This window comes from Euleptes europaea, chromosome 1, assembly GCF_029931775.1.
Source record: "Euleptes europaea isolate rEulEur1 chromosome 1, rEulEur1.hap1, whole genome shotgun sequence".
Lineage (NCBI taxonomy): Eukaryota > Metazoa > Chordata > Lepidosauria > Squamata > Sphaerodactylidae > Euleptes > Euleptes europaea.
In genome coordinates, this window is record NC_079312.1 from 104,669,768 (window position 1) to 104,676,736 (window position 6,969).

At 44.4% G+C, this 6,969-nt stretch overlaps 1 non-coding gene across 1 annotated transcript; it reads right to left on the minus strand.

Moving 5' to 3' along the window:
• Nucleotides 1-5,286: 5,286 nt before the first annotated feature.
• LOC130493632 (U6 spliceosomal RNA) lies at nt 5,287-5,393 on the minus strand. Its single transcript, XR_008933997.1, has one exon. It is a non-coding gene; the product is annotated as a U6 spliceosomal RNA (small nuclear RNA).
• Nucleotides 5,394-6,969: the final 1,576 nt, after the last annotated feature.

Here is a 6,969-nt window from a genome sequence, read left to right on the forward strand (position 1 = left end):
CAACAAGGATGGTTAATAGTGATCAATGCCACTGAGCACAGGCAGGGCCTGGTTCTCAGAAAGAGGCTTGTCTTTAGGCTTGCCAGGTCCACCAGTGGGAGAAACAAGCTAAGCTGTTGCCTACACTTGGGAGTATCCTGTCCCAGGGAACTGGTGAATTGACTTCATGATGATATATAGAATTTAATTAAGCTTGGATACTTGATTGGAAATGGGGCTGAAGAAATATTCTTGAAACGGACGTCCCCCATCCATTGGCAACCCTACTTGTCTTGCAATAGTTGATTAAAGTGTAACACAGCATTTGCCTTTTTTAAAATTTCTAATAGCACATCCACTGAGAAAACTGAGAACGAAAACATAATCTGACAGTAACTTCCGGTCCCAGGAACACCAACAGGCAGGATTTGGGTGCCCTATTCCATCATTATGATTTTGATGATCTGACATCACAGAATGGCAGTGCGCACGATCCTCCTGATATTTTTGGGTGAATAGGGCACACAAACGTATCTTCCAGCTTTGGTGCATGCAAACACATACTTTCAGAAACCTTTGTTTCCAATTGTGCATGCCAAAGCTGCAAAACACACGAGTTGCCCTGTTCACACAAAATGGCGAGGGCATCTATCATGAGGACTTACAAAACTGAAGGAGCTGAACCGGGCTCTTCTCTCATGGAGCCAGCATTTACCAAATGACAACCTCCTTTCCCAGCCTCTTAGACTTACGGCATCAAGGCAGGACTCAAAATAATCAAGAATCAGTAGCATCTTAGAGGCTACAATATATTCATTGTGGCATAAGCTTTTGTAGACCTGTACATTTGTTAGTCTTTACCACGTTGTTGTACTCTGTTTTGATTTTGGCACACCAGAAAAGAACACGGCTGCCCCCCTGGAATTTGCTACCAGGGAAGTAAAAACAAGTTATTCTAGTAACAAACTTTAAACTTTTAAAAAGGAAAGGGGGGCAATTAATGAAAACTGGAGGATGTCTGTGCAGCAGTTCCAATCCACACTTCTCATCATGGAGCAATGGACGCAAAGCAAGGGGCTGCTGTATCCTGTCACGGGTTTGGAACTTCTGTCGCCTGTGGTTCTCAATCGTGTTCGAATGCACAGGGCAGCCGGATCTCCCAAGAACGTTCCCTTCCCCTTTGCCGAGCGGCACGGAGGGGCCAGGCTTCATACTATTTTCTGATGATCTCTGCACTTTAATTCTCTCTGATCTGGCTCGAACCTGTCCCAGCTTGTGACCAGGGATTGGTGTGATGCGTCGGGCGGGGTCACAAGCCTCCTCATCAGGAAAGCACAGGCCGAGGAGGCGGGGCAGAAGCATCGGTCTGCGGCTCTCGTCCGTTCCCACATCCCCTGATCCTGACATTAACAGCCTAATCCCTGCCTTCGTTCTTCAGCTGGCCTGACATCATGTAATATGCCAGCAGCTGGGACTGATGACATAAGAGAATCGCCTCAGCATTTCCCTATCCGGCTGCAGAAATCAGCTTATCATTAATCTCTGCTTGTCCCCCTTTGGCCTCTGGGTCCTGAGAGAGGCTGTTCAAGGTAGCCATTGCAAATATACACACAACGGGCTGGGAAGGGGGGCAGAACACAAACCGAGGCCAGGACCCTCTGGGGCCAAGGCAAAAGGGAAAGGAAGAGCAAGTCACAGCTAGCCTAGGAAAACCAAGTTGTGCGGGTGAGTCAAGCCTTCATCAGCTGCCAGAGGGGCTCTACAGATGAGTCAGTGCCAGGAAAAGTGTACATTGCCAAGCGCTCCATTTGGATTTCTTGCCTGGGCAGTATTACTCGCCTGTGAACTTCCAATTAGAACAGTACAGAGGCTTTCTCTTTCTCTCTCTGAGTGTTTTTCTCACATACTGAATGTCTTGTCTCACACTCACATAGTCTCTTCTCCCCAGTCTGACTAATGTGGGCAAGAATTTAACTGTGGTTCACTCAGCATGACAGAGCAGTGCAACAGACTGGCAGAAGTGAAGCGTAGGCTACAGGCTTTGGTATGTCACCAAATGTTATTACACTCTGAAGAAGAAGAAGAGTTGGTTTTTATACCCTGCTTTTCTCTACTATCGTCTTCCCTTCCCCTCCCCACAACAGACACCTTGTGAGGTAGGTGGGGCTGAGAGAGTTCTGAGAGAGCTGTGACTAGCCCAAGGTCACCCAGCAGGCTTCATGTTTAGGAGTGGGGAATAAAACACGGTTCTCGAGATTAGAGTCTCCTGTTCTTAACCACTATGCCACGCTGGCTCTCAAGAGAAGAAGCCCCCCCCCCCCGGTCTTATGTGTTTGCACTAGGAACAAACACACTGCATGCAGCCGTCTGCCATTTGAGCTAGCACCGATGCACGGAATTCATAAGCTGCCCCACTGCCCCATACAGTGGGCTGTGTCTTTCCTACCCACAGCTATACTACGTGGACCTGTGGTACTTTCCGAACTTCAATTCAAACACCTTTTGTTTCCTCAGTCACATGAACAAAGGCTAGCGCAGGCAGAGATGGGTATCTGCCACATAGGACACATAACGTCCCCTTCCACACAACAGACACCTTGTGAGGTAGGTGGGGCAGAGAGGGTTCTGAGAGAACTGTGACTAGCCCAATTTTAACAACAGGCTTCATGTGCAGGAGTGGGGAATCCAACCTGGTTCACCGCTCTTAACCACTACACCATGCCGGCTCTCTGCTTCTTCTAATGGTACTTCAACCTGATTTGAGGTTCCCTATTTACAGATGATCAGATGCACAGCAGATACAGGTATCTATAATCATAGGACACCATGATTCAAGAGAAGGGTGCACTGTGGGTATCCAATGCATTTTGTGCAATAGAGGTAAAGGTAGCTTAGGGGAGTGATTTTCAGTGAGAAAATAGCCCAAGGCAGAAGGATTAAGAAACTGGCCTCCCCACTCAAATATCAGCTTCAGTGGCAGCACAAAAAAAAAAAAAAAAACACCAAAGAAAACACAGAACTACATGAAATGCATGTCTCTATCCTGAAGTGAGGGTTTAGTTTATTTGTTTCAATAGCGATGCCTTCCAGTTGTGTTTCAGATTAGAGTTTTGGTCCTCTCTTTACAGGTTTCTGAAAATGTTTGATCTTGCTCCGTCTTCTTCCTCCAGCAGAATTCGGCTGCTGGATTTTGGCTACATCCTGGTGTAAGTCAGCTTCTGACTAGTTCCAGGGCTAGGAAGAGCCACCCACCTGGCCCAGATGGAATTATGTTGTAGTTATTAGAATAAATAGGCACAAGCAAACAGTCTTTGAACCACAGAATAAAAAAGCAAGCCATTAGACACAAGCAGCATAAAAGCTATCCATAAAACAGAAGCAGACGATTAAAAAATGGATAAGATAAAAGTGCTATAATTAAATGCGAAGAAGAAGAGTTGGTTTTTATACCCCACTTTTCCTTTAAGGAGTCTTTAAGGAGTCCCAGCCTGGTGCCTAAGTAGCAGGTTCTCAGAAAGTGAAGGATTGCCAAGATTCATGCTCAGTTCAAAGTTGAAAATTGTATATAACATCTTCTAAGACGTTCAAGATAGCATTCATCGCCCCCCCCCCCGAGAGTGACATGCTAACTTGGGGGTGTCAAGCATAAGGCCTGAGGGCCAGATCCGCCCCCTTGAGAGCTCTTATCCTGCCCGCAATGCAGCCGAGGCAGCCAACCCCTCCCCCCACTCTCGATCTGGGGTGGCAAGGCATGGCCCGGCCCGACCAAGTGACATTTATGTCATATCCAGCCCTTGTAACAGCCTGTGAGTTCGACACCCCTGTGCTAACCATTGCACTACACTGGTCCTCAAGTCTCACTAAGTATGAAGCTGTTAGATTTCCTGTTTGGTATAGGACACAAGCACTGAGCTAGGTGCTAACTCTTTTCTAGGAGGCAACAGTTTGGCAGCACTGCTGATTTGGTAGCGTTAACTCCCTTTTCCCTGGCATAGCCTATAACAGCTGTGTGAAAGCCAGTGAAACTTTTCTCAGCATGCAGTGAGAAGGATTTAAAAAAAAAGATAAGCAAACATTTCTCGGGAGGAGCTTTTCTGATCACTGCCACGGAATAGTGAGAAAAACTCCACCTACTCGTCATGCAATGGCTAGCAGCACAGTTGCTGTGCCAGGAAAATAGGTGGAAATCTTACTGATAGAGCAATGCTTTCCTTTCCCTTAGAAGCGCCTTGATTCATAAATCTTGAGCAGCATAATTCTGAATCTATTGTTTAAGAGATATAAGGACTGAGATAAATTGTGCCACTGCCAATGTAACCTTAGGATCGCTGTCACTTCATAAATGGGGCATTAACTCAGACACAGAGGTACTAGTCCAATCTGTTAGAAGAGGAATAATATAACTTGATGTTAAATCTTCATAAAAACGACATTCCAGGAGCACATGTGCAAGAGAATCAGTAGAACCAGAAGAACATGGGCAAGTCCTTTCCGCATATGGTAGGTTCGTGTATATGGTTGCCAACCTCCAGATGGTGGCAGGAGATCTCCTGCTATTACAACTGATCTCCAGCCAACAGAGATCAGTTCACCTGGAGAAAATGGCCGCTTTGGCAATTGGACTCTATGGCATTGAAGTTAGGGTTGCCAGATCCCTCTTTGCCACCGGCAGGAGGTTTTTGGGGTGGAGCCTGAGGAGGGCAGGGTTTGGGGAGGAACTTCAATGCCATAGAGTCCAATTGCCAAAGCAGCCATTTTCTCCAGGTGAACTGATCTCTATTGGCTGGAGATCAGTTGTAATATAGCAGGAGATCTCCTGCTAGTACCTGGAGGTTGAAACTTATGCAGAACAAACACAGGTTTAGAAAACAACAGCACAGGGCTCAGTATCTCTATGGGTGAAAACACATGGTCGCTTTATCCTCTTTTAATCCCTGTTTTAGCCAGGATCGAATGCACATTAGGTGAAACGCATGCATTCAATTCTGGCTGAATCCTGGCTGAAACAGGGATTAAAGGAGGATAAAGTGAACATGCGTTTTCGCCCTTAATCTTTTGTATTCAAATCAACATGGAAATCATAAGAAACATGAATAGTCTTGTATAATCAGAAAATATAGTACTACAATAAACCAGGTGTGTATAATGAACACAAGGTAAGTAAGTAAATAAAGTTCTCTCCTTTTCTTTTCAGGAAAATGCCAGGTTAATTCCACCAGCAGACATCGTCCATGAAAATCCACAAAGCTACAGGAAATCCAAAGTCCATGAAAGTTCCAAAATAGTATCCAAAATAATTAGAACCAAAAAAATATGGAACGCTTCACGAATTTGTGTGTCATCCTTGCGCAGGGGCCCTGCTAATCTTCTCTGTATCGTTCCAATTTTAGTATATGTGCTGCCGAAGCGAGCAAATGACACGCAAATTCGTGAAGCGTCCCATATTTTTTTGGTTCTAATTATTTTGGATACTATTTTGTAACTTTCATGGACTTTGGATTTCCTGTAGCTTCGTGGATTTTCATGGACTATGCCTGCTGGTGGAATTAACCTGGCATTATTTTCCTGAAAAGAAAAGGAGAGAACTTTATTTACTTACTAACCTTGTGTTCATTATACACACCTGGTTTATTGTAGTACTGTATTGTCTGATTATACAAGACTATTCATGTTTCTTATGATTTCCATGTTGATTTGAATACAAAAGATATAGAGATACTGAGCCCTGTGCTGTTGTTTTCTAGTACATGGAGGTTGGCAACCCTAATTAAAGTCCCTCCCTTGGCAAACCCTGCCCTCCTCAGGCTCCGCCCCAAAAACCTCCCGCCAGTGGCGAAGAGGGACCTGCCAACCCTATTCATGAATCTATCTTGCATAACCACAGAAGGGGTAGCATTTAGTCTAGCAAGCAAAAAAGCTCTTAAGAAACTAGCAGTTTTCATGAAATAGGTATAAGCAGGCAAGCAACATAAGGGAGGGATTCCAAAGGACTGAGATGACCAAACGCGACGAGCACGAAAGACGTGATAGAGCAATTGCTAACTGCCATTATACTGTATGTTGATGCTTGCAGAAATCTTTAGGGAACAACACAGCCCTATTTCTGAAATGATGTGTGACAGAGAAAACATCTCTCTTTAAGGAGATACAGGGAGCGGTTAGGCCGCCTACAAGCCCCACCTTCACACTCCAAGCTTCCTATCAGTAACACTCCTGTGGTGTTGAAAGACTATTCCTGGGGACCATAAAAGCCTTTCCCTGCCTTTTGCAAGTTTTATGCAGCTTTTCATTTTTTCTTCAGTCACATCAACAGCCAACATTGCCCTGGTTTTTTTCCATTTCCCATAGATTTCCATGCACCTGGGCTATGGCTAGAATGAACACAACCAGTTACGTTACTTTTTTGTTTGCTTTATCTTAATTTATCTTAATTATATTTGTGAAGACTCCCTAGGCCAAAATATTGCTGTTTACCCAGGCTTTTTAATTTAATTTGATCTCCTTGCTGTATTTTTTTGTTCCCTTACTATGCTGGTTGTTTGTACGTCCTGCTTTTATGTGGATTTGATACAACTGGTGTTACTGGTTGCTGTTTTAAAGAACTGATCATGAGTCATGCTGATGCTGTTTTAGTTTAGTTGTAATTGTTATATTATTGATTTTAAATTGTATTATTTATTACTTGATTATATATTGTTAATTGCCTGGGCAGTTTGTGGACAACGTAGGATAGCAATAGAGATATGGTGATCAAGTCTAAATTAACAAAACAAATCAGTTGTATACCCTACAACATCCATAATGGAGAGCGACCACACTTGGCTAAGGTGTTTTCTTAACTAGTCCTTGCTCAGGTCCTTGTGTAAGATGCCTGGTCATGTCGAGGTCAAGGCTCAATTACTGTGAAGGTTTTTCTGGGCTGTCCTGAACAGAGACGTGTATGAGCAAACCCTTGGCGATAGGGTTGCCATCTCCAGGTTGGGAAATACC